Here is a 17,342-nt window from a genome sequence, read left to right as displayed (position 1 = left end):
AATTAAAATAGTGTAGTCTGAATTGACGTCCTTCCACCTTATATGTTCATAAAGAAACATCTTGGCGTACACCTTGATGCACAAAATCTATGTTTCTGCCAGAGACGGTTTCACCAATTGCCAGCGCACTTCGAAGATGCTACATCTCACCTGAAGCAGATAAAGCCTGTTACCGAAGGAAGGCCGCTACTGCAGCGCGTGCTGGCCCTTCGCAGGGAACACTGTCTTCACAGCTCTTCACAACAAGGTATGGAGTTGTTGTAATAAACGTTTTAGTTAAAAGTGTCTAATCTTCTTAGTGCAGTGTGAGTGTGTGTGTGTGTGTGTGTGTGTGATATTGTGAGTAACAAAATAGGTTTGTATCTGTTGCCACAGAGCCCCTTATTCCATCGCAGGGATTATTAATAAACTAAAAGCAATAACTCTTCTTCAACAATGTATTGTGTGGGGTTCTGTGGGGCTACAATAACCTGCCTTTCACACTCAGCGCTGGTGCATTGAACTGAGTTCACCTCTGTCATCTGTGAGTAGAAAAGCAAATCTTGTAGAACTATGCCAAAGTTGCAATTTACATAAGAGTTGGTGCCCAACATGAGGCCTGTATCTTACGGTTATGCCTTGAGTCGTTTTTTCACTTTTCCCCCACACGTGAACCATTATTACATCATTACAGAGACGTAGATTGTAATCATGGTTACCTCCTACTTTATGATAAGGGAGAACCTATTTCCATAGGTGTGTCAAACTAGACCCCATTCTGTGGGTTTTCTAATACTTTGATTCCATTTTCAATTGAACTCGCTCTTCCTGGAGGCACCTACTGCAACAGAAGCCAATTACAGGGAGGCAGTCACACAGCATTTCAAAGCTCTAGGTGTCCCTGATGAAGGGGGAAAGTAACTTTTGTGATAGTTGCACACGTCGAGTATGTCTTTGAAACATTTTACTGTTTGGTGCAATTCAAGCCTATCAATACTTCCTCAGCGCATTTTCGTGCCTATAGAGCGGAAGACCTGCTGGCGCATTATAGGGCTTATCAAGATTTGGAAATCCCTTTGACTTACCAGGAACACCAGAACTGGTTTGCTGGTCATTTGCTACATAAGCACAAAAATGTCAGTTTAGGGCCTCTGAGAAATTAAGGGGCTATGTGACCAGTCTTGGCTGGCAACACGCCCGTTTCTTGCCCTGACAACTTAACACTTACTGAGGCGTTTGGGGTTTTAAACTATACAGTTGCCTTATACAGTAAACTCATAGTTTGTACAACGTACTTGGAGCTACATACCTGCTCTTGCAGTGGGATCAGCTGCTACCACACTAGTATAAACCATTAGTCCGCAGACTATTAACACTATCATGGGAAAGGCATCCGTAAAGTGTGATGAGATGGATTTTTCTGGATCGCTCACAAGACCAAGCAGTTAGCACCTCAAGACAAACATAGAATGCTGACTATGTGTCTTCCTCTTGGGATGGTGCCACCCATTGAGGAGTGTAACACCAGGGGAAGCATCTTTGCATGCATTTTATGCTAGAAGCCATGGCACGCCTTCATTGGCAGTTCTCCCTGATGTACTTAAGCAGTTACAGAATAAACACAGAGCTGCACCGGCTCTGGGCTTAGGTGTGAAGTTGTTGTCGTAGTTTAGGCAACAGTTTGAATGCATATGTAGCTGCCAGTTTTATAGTATGCAGGCTGTTTTTTGGGAATGGTTTGCACTAAGCCTCCTTAGTCGTTTGTAAGAGCCTTGTTCATCCTAAAAATAGAGGAATTTGTCGGCTAATTTAGGAATTGTAATACATACTGATTAAAACAAATTGTAAAGGAAAAGATTGAAATTAAGACGAGAAGAAAGGGAACTAAACAAGCCCACATGTTTTACATTTTTTTTCTAATTGTGCCAGTGTGATTTGACCTGTGGAGTTTGTGAAATAGTTGTGATCTGGCTTGTGTCATGAACTGTTATGAATCCTAAATGGACTTCACTAGCCAAGCCCTGTGGCTCCCACGAGTCGAGAATACAGTGCTTGAATGATATACATTCATGCATAGGAAACGGGGAGAAGTGGTAGGTAAAGGAGAAACACCAATCCCGGCGGAAGTTCTTAATACACTACAGTACCCTGAAGGCAATACCACCATCTTGTATGCAGAAACAATTAGTTACTGATCCTCAAGTGAATCAATTATCTACACTAAAGTGAAACAATGACCTGTGTATTATTGGAGCACACAGGATATCCCTCTTCAGGTGCTCCCCACTGAAGGCTGTCTGGAGAGCATAACCCTCAGGTTGAGACCGTTGGATCTCTAAAATGGTAATCAGCCAGATGGAAAAACGAACAGGGAGCTGGAAAGCGTGGTGAACCAGGACGACACTATAAAGTGGAGATGACAGGACCCACAATATATTGTCAGCACCCACGCCCTCGCCTCCACGGACTACATCCTCCATGGGGACTTGAACTTCCAACTGGAGAACAACAACGACGCCAACTCCACCGCCCTGATCGCCAACCTCGGACTCAAACAGCTCGTGACGACACCCACCCATGCCGCTGGGCACACGCTGGACCCTATCTTCTCCACAAGCCCCCACGTCTCCTTCAACCACACCACCGAACCCCACTGGACCGACCACAGATGCGTCCAGTTCACCTTCAGGAAACCCACCACACACCACCGCACCCAACAGCTGCTACGCCGCTGATGGGCAAGGTCACCAAGGACCAACTGACTACCACCCTCGCCCTGACACCACCCGCCGACCCCACCGACCCAGACACCGCCGCGACCAACCTCAAACAGTGGATCAGCGACTGCGACAACACCCTTGCCCCTCTCAAGACCTCCACAACCAACCACACCAACAAGAAAGCCACCTGGTTCACTGAAGACCTCCGGATTTCCAAGCGTACCTGTCTGAAGATGGAGAAGAAATGGCTCCACGACCGAACACCAGACAGTCACACAGCCCACAAGAACGCCACCCGCAGACACCACCAACTCATCAGGACCGCCTTCAAGGACCGCCTTCAAGGACCACTTAGACAACAACGCACACAACACCAAAGAGCTCTTCAGCATTGTGAAAGAACTCTCCAACCCCAGCTCCAACACCAACGACATCCCACCATCACAAGACCTGTGCGACTCCCTGGCCACCTTCTTTCACTGCAAGATCACCGACATCCACGACAGCTTCAACTCCGACACCCGTGCACCCACCACCGAGTCCTCTACCACTGTGACCACCACCCGCACCAGTCGCCTGACCACCTGGTCCAACGTCAGCGAAGAAGACCCCATCAAAACCATGAACTCCATCCACTCCGGATCCCCATCTGACCCCTGCCCTCACCACGTCTTCAACAAAGCCAGCAAAACCTACGCTCCCCACCTCCGGAAAACAATCAACAGTCCTTGAAAGAAAGCCAGGTGTGAAATGGTAAGAGGTGCAGAAAACCTTAGCAAATGCACATTTGCCAGGCACTGGAAAACATGTTGAGCAGCCTTCTGTACCAGCACTGTTGATTTTAGCTAGGATGTCCTGCCTGCTGAGTCGGCCATATTGAAACAGGCAGAGATATGCATAGACAATGACCGCTCTGCCACCTTGGATCTGGTAAACCCAGAGATGACTTTGTGGAAAGGCATGAGTTACTGCTGTATGTAGAGGTCTTGCAATTGCGATATCCCTGTGCCCAGTTCAGTAACTTTTATAGTGTCATATGGACTGGCCTCAATCAGGGGTGGGATGGGATCTGTCTAAAACGGTGTCAGCAACCGCATTAAGGTCGCCACCAAGTACCCAACCAACGTCTGTTCAGTCCACCAGTGCTGTGCTAACTCGGCATAGAAGGGTTCCTGTTCCGAATTGGGGCATATCAACTGCCTAACACTATTGGAGTGCCATCTAGTGTACCCCAGATCAAGACTTATCGGTCCTCATAGTCTATTTGTTTCTATTGTCTTGCAAATGGGACCCCAGATCTCAACCAAATAGCTGCTTCTTGGACAAAGGCAGAGTAGGTCGTATTATACAACTGCCCTCTCCATTTATTCTGTACTGTAGCTTAGTAGCCTCCAGAGCGGTTAGGTGAGTCCCCTGTAAGAACACCATTTGTGCTTTTCAGCGAATCACCTGAGCATGCACTCTGTGTTGTTTGTGTGGGGATCCCATTCACTTAATGTTCTACGTAATGCCGTTGTACTGTTGTATTGTGACCAACCTAGCTATTAAAGAGGATGAAGGCAAACTAATTAGTATATAGGTTCTTTAAATTACAGCCTGTCAGCATCCCTATTAAATACCCCAATACACGGTCCAACTGTGGAACGTGGTTCAACCAAACTAAAGGAACAGTATCTAATAACTCAACAAATGTAAAACTTGCTACTGCATTGGGGGCCATGGTGAAATATATCTTTGGGGAGCTTCCAATATTCCCCCGCAAATAATAGCCTCCCACAGTCCGAAAGAGGGGTTCCAGCTCACACCCCCAGGCCCTCCCCCAGCCCGCGCCCTGAGTCAATGTTCAAGTCTCTGAAGACCTAAGAGGGAGCAGGCATCCATCCCCAGATGTGGGATTAGTATAGTTCCATTGTCCTGAATAGCATCCACACAGCGTTTTCAAGATAGTCTTAACTCCTCCAGTTGCAACCCCAGTGGAAGTCCCTTCCATCAACAGTGACAATTCTCACAGTTCGCCACAGTTCTACAGGCTTGTCTATGCAGATTGACCCTGCTTGGGTCATTTTAGTTGAGAAGCACGTTCGCCGCTTGCAATGGCAGTGAGAAAAACAGCGGTGGGCTCTGATCTGTTTCCTATAGATGACTCATCGTCTGTGACTATTCTCGTTTCTCTGAAGGTGGCTGCAGAGATGATGGCCCTCCTCTGTTCTTCCAGCAACTGCGCAGGTGTCAGAGTTGCGTCCTCCTTATATTGTTTAGGTTTAGAGCGTTGTCGCTGTGATTGTTGTTGCCTGGGTTGTGACTCTTCTGTTTGCCGATGGGCTGAATTGATAGGCAGGTCAGCGAAGGTGTGCTCATTCCATTCCCACGCTTCAGTTGGGGTATCAAAGAAGCTACTTTTTTGTTTATGTATGATTTTCAGTTTTGCCATATACTACAGTGCATATTTCAAGTTTATTGCTTGCAGATGTTGCTTATCTCCATGAAACTGCGCCCTTTGTTTTCTGTACTTGGAGTGTATAATCAGGGAAAACGGAAATGCGTGCATTTTCTTTCGTGATTGGTGCTTCTTTCCTTGCCACTTGCAATATTTGTTAAGTGTGTATGAAATTGAGCACTACAGCTACGATGGGGCGAGGCGGCATGCCCAGCACTCTTCTTCGCGTGGGAACCCTGTGGGCTCTCTCTATGCAAAAAGTATCAGACAACCGCCCTGGTGGCATTAATGATTTGAGCCAGGTTTCTACATAGAGCGTCACGTCCCGACCCTCTAAGTTCTCTGGTAGGCAAAGAATGCATATGTTATTATGACGTGAGCGACCTTCCACGTCTTCTACTAGTTCATTCAAGTGTTCCTTCTGCTTTGGGAGCAGTTCCTATACTGCCGTCTTGTTGGCCGTTACCTTTGCAGCAAGTTTTTTGTGGTCCTCTCGTATTATAGCAATATCTGCGGTGAGAGAACCAAGTTGTTGCTCCATCAATGCATGTGACTGCCGGATTTCTTGCATGATGATGTCCAACTTGTCCGGTTGTGTGCCCTCTGAGATAGGAGAAACCATGCCTGTGGATATGGTGAACGAAGTTGTGCTGGGGTCTTCTGTATACTGATTCCTGCCGTTCATGCGTACCATGCTGTCTGTAGTATGGTAATAGAGCTAAGCGCAGGGTTATGAGGTTGGTGCGTTCCTGTGGATATTGCCCATACAGCTTATCCTATACGCTTGAGTTTGAGTTGTCCCCAAAGTAGGTCCTTCAGCGATGTGTTCCTGTTGGAAGCCAGTATCTCGGGCCTTATCAGGTGAGTCCAGCCAAGCTGTAGCACTCCTCGCGAAACCTATTGCCGTTCAGTCCCAGTGCAGGCCTCCTCCCTTGTGATTAAGAGCTGGCCGTCCTGTCCACAGCTATTTCCACTCAGTATGTTCTGTTATGGGCGCTTTCTGGATAGAAGCCTAATCTGATCTGTGGTGTCCATATGTTGCAGCATTTAGTGGGGGCACAAGGCACTCATCTCCGCTAAGACCGCTTGAGGGCAGTGAACTTGTCTAGCTAGTTCTTTCCGTCGGGGCCTGAGCAGTAATGGCCTCTAGCAATGCCGCAAACTGGAGATTGTATCAGGCCTTAATATAGTAGTATGGGCCGCTCGGGTGACACTCCGCAACCTAGTGGCACACGTTGCGGGGTGGCAGCCGCGCAAAACTGAATGAAGTGCCGCACATGTATGTCCTGTTTTTGGAGTGCTGCACTCCGGTGCCTCGTCGTCCAGCAGGTACACGGAGCTATCCTCTCCTCCCGGCCTGTCCCGGGGGGAGCACCTTTGTCCTGCAGCCCCCTCCCTACAGGTCCTGCACTTATTGGCTTTTACCTCTAGAGGCCTCCAGGCCTCGGGGTTGCATAACGTCAGGCACCCACGACGTCCTCTAGGTCCGGGCACCGCCGAATACGGAACACCTCGGCTCTCCTCGCTCCGGTCACTATCGGGCGACCAGCAGGGTCGTTGACATCTCTGCCTCTGGGACCGCACGAAGAGGTTAGCCATGCGCTCTGGCTGGTCACACGCCCAGGGCGCAGTATGATCTCCTCTGTCAGGAGAAGTCGAGAGCCTCCATTTTAGGCAATGGCGAGCCGCCGTGCACTCCACCACACCGAAGTCAAACACCGGATTGGTGGTACTCCGGGATATGGGTTGAGCCCGCCGGGTTAGAGTCGCCTACCTCAGCATTTTGGGGACACGGATGTCGCCTGTGAGCGGATAATGTGGCGCAAGCGGAGGACCTCAGCCGGGAGCCCCCCAATTACTCAACCGCCATGTCCCACGGTTGGCCACGCCCCCCTCGCCACTTAACAACCTTTAGGAATTTTTTAGACATACCACTTTTTTCAGAACAGCACACTTTTTTCTTGTTATATATTGATTGAGAGACGTGTGCTGCACTGTCTTAATCCCTCAGCCCCCTCCTTGTTCTAACCCTTCTCAGGCAACAGCCACAATCCTTCTCAGGTTGAACCACAAAAGTCACTATATTAACCTGTGCTTAACCCTCTGGTAGCTAGGCACAAAAGCAGTCAGGCTTAATTTAGAGGTAATGTGTACAGTATTTATGCAGCACTCAAATAGTAATAAAGTGAAAACACAACACAAGAAAAAGCCCACATCAATCTAGAAAAATAGAGTAAAATGTAATATGTTATTTGACACTAAAGCAGCAAAGCTCGAATCATTATAACCCGAGTTATGAATTGTAAACGTTTTTAGTGAAAACTAGCACCTAATAGATTAAAGCGCCAACTGCCGACATCTAGTTGCACTAGACCGAGGCAAAGTTAAAAGTTGTGGGGCTGCACAAAATGCCCCCACAAACAGGAGCGGAGCACCAAGACCCAGGTGGAGGAGAAGACTGGCGCAGGGAGCCAGGAAAACCAGTTCCCTCCAAAGTGTGTCCTCTCGAAGCCAGAAGGCCAGATGAAAATGCCCCTGGTGGCTAGAGCTTGTCACCGGGAGAAAAATGAGCGAAAAAGTGTGAAAATCAGCCCAATGGAGTCCAAGATGTGCACTTTGAAAGAGTTTGAGAAAAGTAAAAAAGGTCTCTTGGAAATACCCCCATAGTGAGCCAGGTCCCGGGGGTTGGCAAAGAAGCAATTATTCATGTTTCTATGGGAACACCTGTGTGTGATGTCCCTTGTCCTGAATCCAGATTGCCACCAGGGGCCCCAATCGCTCCAGGGGCCGGTGCAAAGTAATGCAGAGGCCCAATACAATTATGGAGTTCCAGGGGACCCCATTCCCCTGGGACAGTAGGGAATGCAGCCCCGTGTATGCTTGTGTTGCATGGGGCAGGTACATTCCTCTCTTTGGGCAGGCGACTGCCCAATTCCCGCCCACGGTAGGAGCAGAATAAGAACTGCTGCTGGGAGAATTAAAATGATGACACCCCATACAAGGTAACCAAGTTTTCTAGCATGTCCAGAGCTGGAACGTTTGCTCATTGGCTCTGAAGTACACTATTTGGACTGAGTAATGTAAAAAAAAAAACTTGTACACATGTTTGTGATTGTTTTTGAAATGCTTTATTTATGATACAGTGTTGAAAATGATTATTGATTAACATTGCCGCTAATAATGAATGCATATGAATGTGGTTCTCCTATCCACTGGTTCCAATGGTGAATCCTAACGTGCTATCTTAATAATGTGGCAACACCCTGACAAAGCCAATAGGCCTGCCTTATATATAGTACTGTGGTGACCTCATAACAAAGCCAATAAGTATTTCTAGTACATCTTGACGTGCTGATTTCTTGACAAAGCCAATAGGGCTGCCTTATGTCTCATTGTATCCCCATATGTGATGTTGCATGTGGTATAGGTGAAGGCATTGTGATTATGCGGTTCAGGACCCACTAGTTGTGTATCATAATATGAGGGTGTCACTGGAGGTATTTCCATCTACCTGATATACATGTTTGTGATTTAATGCATAGCATTTAGTGGTGTGTGTAGTAAAAATATTTTTCATTTCTCAAAGAAAAAGCACTAATTGGACAATAATCTAGTGAGTGTTGTTGCGTGCAACTAATAATCCAATTCCTTACACCGCCATGCGGTCAGGATAATGTGTATTTTCCTGACAAAAATTACTTTACCTCAAATGCACTGAGAAAATTAAATTGAATCATCCTTGTGTAAAGATTTCATGACTAGTTGAAGAAATTAAGATTTTCAATCATTCCCGATAGGACATTAATAAAACAATGTGTCTATGGATGGGTCCAAATTTTTCATGGCAATGTAGCATTTCTTTAAAAGATAAAAATAAGTCAACAGCAGCTGTTCAAATTGATGGACAATAATTCTGGTGTATGGATATAAGGGTTGTTTTCCTCAAATTCCTCTTTAATGTCAACGGGTTGCTCCATGTTAGTGCAAAGAGAGCAAAGTCCTTTCAGGTTGTTCAATTTGCACTAATTGTTTATGAATATTTTCTGAATATTCTCAATGTATTCCTATTTTAGATGTTTTGGGGACAAGTCACAGAGGCATGTAAGAGAATGTAAAGTAGTACTGCACGAAACTACTCCAAAATGCTTTAGGACAGCAGTTCTTAACCTTTTGACTTTTGTGGACCCACTGAATCATTATTGGAAGCTGGGACACCCGAACTCAGCAATTGCTATGATTTGAACCTCAAACCAATACACAAAATATAGAAACAAGTATACCCCAAACAAGTGCTTAAATATTGAAATTTGTCTAAGTCACAATCAAATATAGAAAATGTTTTGAAATGTTCGATTTTTATGTTTTATTTGTATGTACTTTATTCATTTTAATTTCCAAATTTTATTATTATTGAATTTTGTAAAACTGTTGTAGACCCCTTGTCAACAGGTTAAGAACCACTGCTTTCGAAAAAATTCCTCACTGAACTTAAACCAGGGGTGGTTCCTCCGTAATAGCGGAGGAGTGATACCAAACTGGTCAGAGTCAGTCCGCAAAAAATAAAATGATAACAAAACAATATTATCATTTTATTTTCTGCTGACTGAGCCAGGGAGTCTTAGGTGGGGCCGGGCCACGGCAGGGAGGAGGAGTGGTAGGCACTGTAAAGTGTGCATTTTGGTTTGGTCAGCCGTCTTAGGCTGGCCAAGCAAACATGCACACTTAGGTTTCTCCAACCCAGCTGTATTGACAGCTGGGTTGGAGAAAAGCCACCGGCTCCCTGTGCCTGAGCGAGCGTCAGACCAGCCCGCTCAGGCCAATCCCCATGCTGCTCTCATGCTTGAGAACAGTGTCTGGACTGGGTGGGGAGTCTGTGCTTTGCGCCCCAGTGACTGCAAGGAAGAAAGAAGCACCAAGGCGACTGTCAGTATTGGCGGCAGGACAGGTCCTTTTAAAAAATATATATATTATCCCCCTAATCGCCCTCCCCTCACCCCCCACTTTCGTTTTGCAGCAGAAACCATTGGCTTAAACACTCCGTTTCTATAAGATTAAAGCTTTCTGCATGGCTGATACATAAAACCAAGAACTATTTCACTGGATTGTAATATATACACACAAAGTAAGTTCCATTTAAATTACTTTTCATATGAGTACCTATCATACTTGACTGAGGTATGTGCTGACACTTATATTGAGCAAGCCTGGGTGGCGATGGAGCACGGTACATTAATGGGGGAAGCTGAGAAACCAGTGCAATGATCTGGGGATTCAGATACCTGAATTGTACAATTAAAATGTACATATTATAATTACATTACATTTTACGTATACATTTACATCTTCAGGCACAGTGAGATCAAGTGATTTGCCAAAAATCACACGGTTTTCTATTAAGTACTGGAGCCGTGATTTGTATTCCCAGGTTTCAAAATCAACAGCTTTATCACAACACCAAAGCTCTAACCCTTATTAGTTTTAACTTAATTGGAGCCACATTCATAATTTCTTACTCAAGGTGGGTTTTGTGTCTCGAAAACACTTTTCAAACAAGCATTCGAGGAGCAGTCATCCTTTCCGGGATATACTTGGCTCCTCTTGCCTTCCTCGTTCAGTTTCAAGCACCCTGAAGCCTCAATGAGGCTTCAAATTAAAAACATCTGCGCTCTGTTTTCATTTTGTAAAAATGACTGCCGAGTTTATGCTAGTGAGCTTTTCAGGGTCAGAGTGCACAGGACTGCTTTGCTGGGAATCGTTTTAGCTGTTGTTTGTGCCAAAAATGCTCAAGGAGAGGGAGGGTGTTGGCTAGATGGAAACAGAGAAGACTGTATTCAAATGGAGGGAGGAACACGCATAAAGAGGAGAGAGCAACAGAACACAGGGCCAGATATAAGAAGATACTGGTACCAAAAAGTGGTTGCAATTTGTGGCAAGAGTCTTATTTTGGAAAACAACCTGAGGACTAATAGGCTGGTTGGCAAAATTCTGAATAGGAGTGGTTTACTGTCCACCTACCAATTAATATTCATTAGGTAGGTTGCAAATTGTGACTCACTCCAATTGCTCCCAATCACTGGGCGAGATGCCTGCAAAAGTCAGCCGACCACCATGCCAGTGATTGCTTTTAAAAAAGAAAGATAACTTTTTTAAAAAACATTCTGATTTACTTACAGGCAACAGGTCTACATTAAAAGAATTAAAACAAAGTAAATTAGCAGTGGTTCACTGGACTACAGCACGACTCCCGAGAAGATTTGTCCACAGTTCAAAAAGGGGAAAGGGTCCTCTTTAGAAAACGGGACCCCCCCCCAATGCTTTGATTTTTCTTTTCATTGTGCCATCAGCTGCCTATGTTCTCTCTTTTCCTGGATTCTCCCTTTTTCGCTTTGTTCTGCTGATGTCACTTTATTGTCTTGACAATTTTGTTTCAATAAAGCTTTCAAACATAAAAAAGAAAACGGGACCCCTTCCCGTTTGCAAATAAGTTACCACCTCAACTTTGGGGTTAGGAACTTTTCAGTGGTTTGTAACCAGAATTATGGTTGCAAACCTTTTATTTGGAAGTGACACTCAAAACACACCCCTTCTAAACACTGAATCGATATCCAGTCGCAATCTCATTTTAAGAGTTGATAAAACTTTACTCTTAAAATGGAATTCGTAAATAGAACAACTATCTTGTGCTCACAACCTCCGATTCAGTGTTTTCAACCATAAAAAGTTTAATACGTCTAGCCCAGATTGAGGAGTTGTGACTTCTCTTTTCAAGGTGCTAAGGCAGTCAAAGGTGTCCCAGGGCCTCATATGCCCTATTCCTAGGTAATTAAGTTACTCACTGTGTACTCTTGACTCTCCAAAGGTAACTGGACAAGAAGTTCAGGTTTCCTCCAGGAGATCACGGACGATTTGGAACTGTAGATAAAGCATGATACAGTAATCTCACACAGTAAACTCAATGTCCAGTCCAGGCTATTTTTTATGTATTTAAATACAGGTTTAGTAGAGCAAGTAAAATAATGAACAAAACAATTATGATCTAGATATGTAAAATTTGTGAAATGCCATGCCACAGTGTAATGAGGAAAATGTGTAACACAAATATCTAAAATATGTAAAAACGTCTATTTGAAGAATGCACTTTCGGATCGTCTCCCAATTATCCTTTGAAGAGATAAGTTGGTAGTACGATTTATGTTTTAAAGCATTGTGTATAATAAGCCACCATTCTCATAACATGGGTGTGTGGACACTGTTATTTTTAACATCTGATTTGTGGATTTTTGCATTCCTTAGAAATTTTCAGGTCTCAGTCTTACTCTGGCTTTATCTATAGTTGTCAGTTTTGTAACTTGTAAATTGCTCCGGAAGTTACTATATCTGTATGTGATTGGTGAGCTAGCCAGTGGTATGGTTGACCATAGAGATTTTGATCTACCTGTGGGAGGTGAGCAGGAAGGGTGCCAGGCCCTCCCTGACTGGAAATAAGCATTCTGGCTGATGAGGGGTGATACCCCGAAACTGGTCCCAGGATGCTTGTTTCCGGTCCAGGGAGGACCTGGTTGGCAGTTCAGGCTGGACTGTTCCCATGAGGAAGAGGGTCAAAACTGATTTGCATATGGCTGGGTCTAAACTGGGTTGGCATGGTGAGCAAAAGAACAATGGATTTAGCACAGATCTCTTGACTGGGGTGAATATTTGATTGTTTGCATAGCACTTTTCTCCCAAAGTGGGACGGGTATTCCTAGACGTGGGACCCTTGCTGACTGTGCCACTGTATTCAAGCTAGCCTGGCCGATATGGGGTGATACCCAAAACCGGGCCCAGGGTGCTTGTTTCCGGTCCAGGGAGGACCTGGCTTGGTAGTTTAGGCTGGACTGTTCCCATCAGGAGCAGGGTCAAGACTGATTTGCATATGGCTAAGTCTTCTACACTGGGGTGGCATGGTGAGCAAAAGAACAATTGATTTAACCCAAATCTCTTGACTGGGGGTGAATGTTTGATTTATTCAGCATTCCATCCATCTTTTCTTTGTGTAGCACTACTCCAACTTTAGCACTAGTCCAAGAAATAACAACAACCTCTTTATGCTGTGGAAGAATTCAGTATTGGCACTAGACACACAATATTTGCAAGTTCTTTGGTAAGTGTTAGAACATGAGAATGACTGGATTTCTGGCAAGTGTAGGATATGTTCCCAACTTCTAGCCTGACCAGGAACAAACTAAAACTTTGTGATCAATAGCCTTTTGCAGATTTTCCTATGGAATTGGTCTATTTGACGATTCAGTATTTTCTTTCTTTAACTTAATACACTACTATATCCGAACATCCCAATATTAACCTGTTCCTTGGTCGCGTCGGCCAACGGCCGTCACGAGCACTACCTTGCTAGTGCTGCGCACGTCCGTTGGCCAACGTGGCCCCGCCCACTCATTAGAACTATCGCACCGCAGCGGAATTTGCGCCGTGGTTAAGGAGTTAATGTTACCGTTTTGAACTGAATTGCCAGGTAGTATGTTCTGGTCGTCCACCTCTTATTTTAAAAAACCTGGCCTCTCTGTCCCGTGCTTCCAATACACACAAGCTATTGTTGAGGACTGTACTACCGTCTCCCTGTTGGGGCTGGGGCAAATAGAAACCTGAATAGGGTGCTTTGCACCAGACCTTAAAATACAGGTCTATTTGAAGGCTTAATGTCACCATCAAACCATTTTTCCACTCCTACGCCGTCCTTTTCGAAAGCATTATTTACTCACTTGATTTGTTGAAATGATCTGAGACTTCAACTCCCAGAATACATTAATTTTTTTTCCTTTTTAGGGCGAGGCCTGCGCCACTTCGTCAGAAGTGGGCGGAGTTTCGAGCCGTATTGTTAAAGAAAAAAAAAAGTATCTCCTAGGGCTTTGGCGAGACACATTCCACACATTCCTTAGTGTGTTATGTCATGTGGCCAGTGATTCGTCTTCGCTGTGGTGTCTTTTTAATAGGCTTGAAGTGATAGGCTAAATGTCGTTTTGGTCGGCCATGTTTGGCATTTTTCGTTCGTGTGCGCGCAAAGAAGTACATTAATTATAATTAGGAGCTGTCAGGGTGCCTCCGTAAGTGAATTCAGATGGCCGGGCGCGTTCACCATTCAGCAGCGCCCAGCTGCTTGTCATGCAATTGCTGCAATGTCGGCATTTAAATTGCCTGTCTCCTGGTAAGTCTCGCGCCGTAAACTCCTCACGTCCTGCTCTGCTTTTAGGTGTGGTATAAATTCATAAGCTTCGAATTTAGATAGTGTTTTGCAGTTCAAAGATTGTTTCTACTGCGTGGTAACGAAGGATATTGTTATCTGTTTTGCTTAATGTGAAAGAGAGCGGTGATGGCTCCGCGGTTTGAGCATGAACCTAGTCCGTCTGGGACACAGCCGCCTTGGACTGGGGAAGAACGGAGCTTTGCCTGGAACTAGCAAGGGGGCATTTTCGCAGTCCACGAGTGCGCTATTGATTTTGCTGCTATGAATTTCACGTTTGAGCATTTCGTCAGTCGCCACACTGACATGCGTCAGATTGTCTCTGACAGGGCTGTTTGCACAGCCAGTGATAACGTATGACGCATTAAAAAAATGTCGACCTACTCCCAGCTCTGTTGTAACGCTTCAGAGAGGAAGGAAAGACTGCATAAGCTAACACGGGGCAGTGGCTAACACAGTCTAAGCATATCTGCTCTGAATTAAGTGACTCCACTTAACAGACACACAGTGCGATTACTTCCGGTAAACATTCTAGAAGTGCTTGCCTTTTTAAATCTAAGTCGAATCCATCTTGTAAAATGACAGTTAATTGTATGGGAATGCCTAAATCCATGCCATTTGTAAGTTGCTCTAAAATAGTTCATATCTGTAACACATTCTTTTCTGAGTTCACCTTTCTGCTCGTGAAAGGACAAGCATTTCCAGAATTATTAACATGTTGATGTGTGATGGATTTATGAGAAATGAAATAAACCTGCAGCATTAAAAGGTTCACCCAAATACTGTGCCATGCTCGTGGTCTGCTAGCAAAAAGAGTATTATTTATTACTGCTATGTTATGGACTATTTCCTAGTTCCATTGAATAGGATTTGTTGTCCTCTATTGGTAGCGAATACAAACTGTTTCTCAAATCTTTATTATCAAAGCTGTGCATAACAAGTGACACACATGCAAAATAACATCGTAGCCAGCCCCCTTTAGTAATAAGGGTACACTCTCACCTTTCTGATTTAATATCCATTGGTGTTGATGACAAACTGCTATTCCCAAGCTCAACAAATCTTTAATGCAAAATCTTCTCAGACTCTTTTCATTTTGCTGGTATCTCAGTTCATTTTATTTCCTTGTTTTCAGTGTTACAAGGCCAAGTAAACAACTGCACATTTATTGACTTTAATCTGTATTACACAACTCCCCAATAAATATGGCCATCGTACTTCCTTTGTTGTAATTTTGTATAATAATCAGATGGAACCTATGTTATCTGACTTGACCTTTCCTAATGAAGCAATCAGGCATATACCCTATATTATAGGCTCATCACCATAATCAATTCAGGGCTATGACAATGAGCACAGACTTTTCTACAAGGTAACCATCAAGTAAAAAGTCATAAAATTAGAAGTATGCACAATTTAGTTCAGGAAATTATAAACATACACAAAATTACACTTGACAGAAAATATATAGCCCCTCCTTACAGGGTTAACAAAGATTATCAAAGTACAAATCTTCTACGCACAGGACATATAAGAGGAAATCGGAGGCGGGAACAAAAACCCAAGCATACCACAGTAATCTTTGAGGATCCACATAACGCAATACCCATCTACAGCACAGTTGCAATAACAATCTATAATTAAAGGCCTATTGATTTTAACATACCTGAAAGGTAACATACCTGAAAGGTAAGCGCTGCGGTTCCTAAGGATAATTTGCATATTTTAAAAAACGCTGCTTAACGCTTGATCTGCGCAACCTGGTTGCGCTTTTATTTTACATTTGACTATTTTAATTTCTCGGCTTTTCAGCCGCTTTAATTCCGCCGCGTCTATGTGGGGGTAAACGGGGCATGGTAGGACATTGCTAGCACAATAATTGTTGAATCTCACCGCTGTTACAGCGGCCCTTTAGCTGCTTCTGCTTGTGAGGGGACATCTTGGGTGAGGTAGTGCCGGCTGCGGCAGACATTTTTGTTAGCAGGCTAGCTGCTGCCTGACGCGATAGGCTCACAGGAGGCCATTTAAGACAGACTGGCCAGGGCGCTCTCCCTGAAAGGTAAGCGCTGCGGTTCCTAAGGATAATTTGCATATTTTAAAAAACGCTGCTTAACGCTTGATCTGCGCAACCTAGTCGCGCTTTTATTTTACATTTGACTGTTTTAATTTCTCGGCTTTTCAGCCGCTTTAATTCCGCCGCGAGTGCAGAGTGACAGTGAGTGCAGAGTGACAGTGAGTGCAGAGTGACAGTGAGTGCAGAGTGACAGTGAGTGCAGAGTGACAGGGAGTGCAGAGTGACAGTAGAGTGAGTGCAGAGTGAGTGCAGAGTGAGTGCAGAGTGAGTGCAGAGTGGCAGTGCGTGCAGAGTGGCAGTGCGTGCAGAGTGGCAGTGCGTGCAGAGTGGCAATGCGTGCAGAGTGACTGCAGAGACAGTGTGTCAGGGTGCACATTGTGTGAGTGTGCAGAATGAGTGTGCAGGGTAAACAGTGTGTGACTATGCAGGGTGACATTGGGAGTGTGCGGGTGAGCAGTGTGTGAATGTGTAGGGGCAGTGTGTGAGTGTGCAGAAAACACCACACACACATACACCACACACACATAACGCACACACAAACCACACACCTCAGTCTCTCAACACCACACACTTGTCACCACTCAACACAACACACTCACCACCACACTCACTCCCCAGGCTCACCCCCACAGACTCACCACCACACACTCACCAGCACATAGAAAACAACACACACAACAACACACCCCCAGCCGTCAATGAATGCTTTCACCATGCACAAACACCAACAACCATCATCCATCTGTGCACGCTTTTACCAAGCACACACCCACCAGCCGTCAGTCGTCAGTGCACCCTTCCACCAGGCACACACACCTCCAGCCGGCAGTGCACTTTTCCACCAAGCAATCGCAGTATGGTACACTTTACTTTTAAACATATTCATATAAAGCACAG

General features: G+C 44.9%; 1 long non-coding RNA gene across 1 annotated transcript in view; it reads left to right on the top strand.

Annotated features, from left to right (window-relative positions):
• Positions 1–14,196: 14,196 nt before the first annotated feature.
• The window catches only part of LOC147662603 (uncharacterized), a 220,419-nt gene continuing 217,273 nt past the window's right edge, over positions 14,197–17,342 (top strand). The window contains exon 1 of the long non-coding RNA XR_015305534.1: positions 14,197–14,335. This is a non-coding gene — a long non-coding RNA (uncharacterized LOC147662603). The remainder of the gene's footprint in view (positions 14,336–17,342) is intronic.

This window comes from Lissotriton vulgaris, unplaced genomic scaffold (genome assembly GCF_964263255.1).
Source record: "Lissotriton vulgaris unplaced genomic scaffold, aLisVul1.2 SCAFFOLD_1750, whole genome shotgun sequence".
Lineage (NCBI taxonomy): Eukaryota > Metazoa > Chordata > Amphibia > Caudata > Salamandridae > Lissotriton > Lissotriton vulgaris.
The sequence above is the reverse complement of the archived record's forward strand: the minus strand, read 5'-3'. Positions and strand labels throughout refer to the sequence as shown.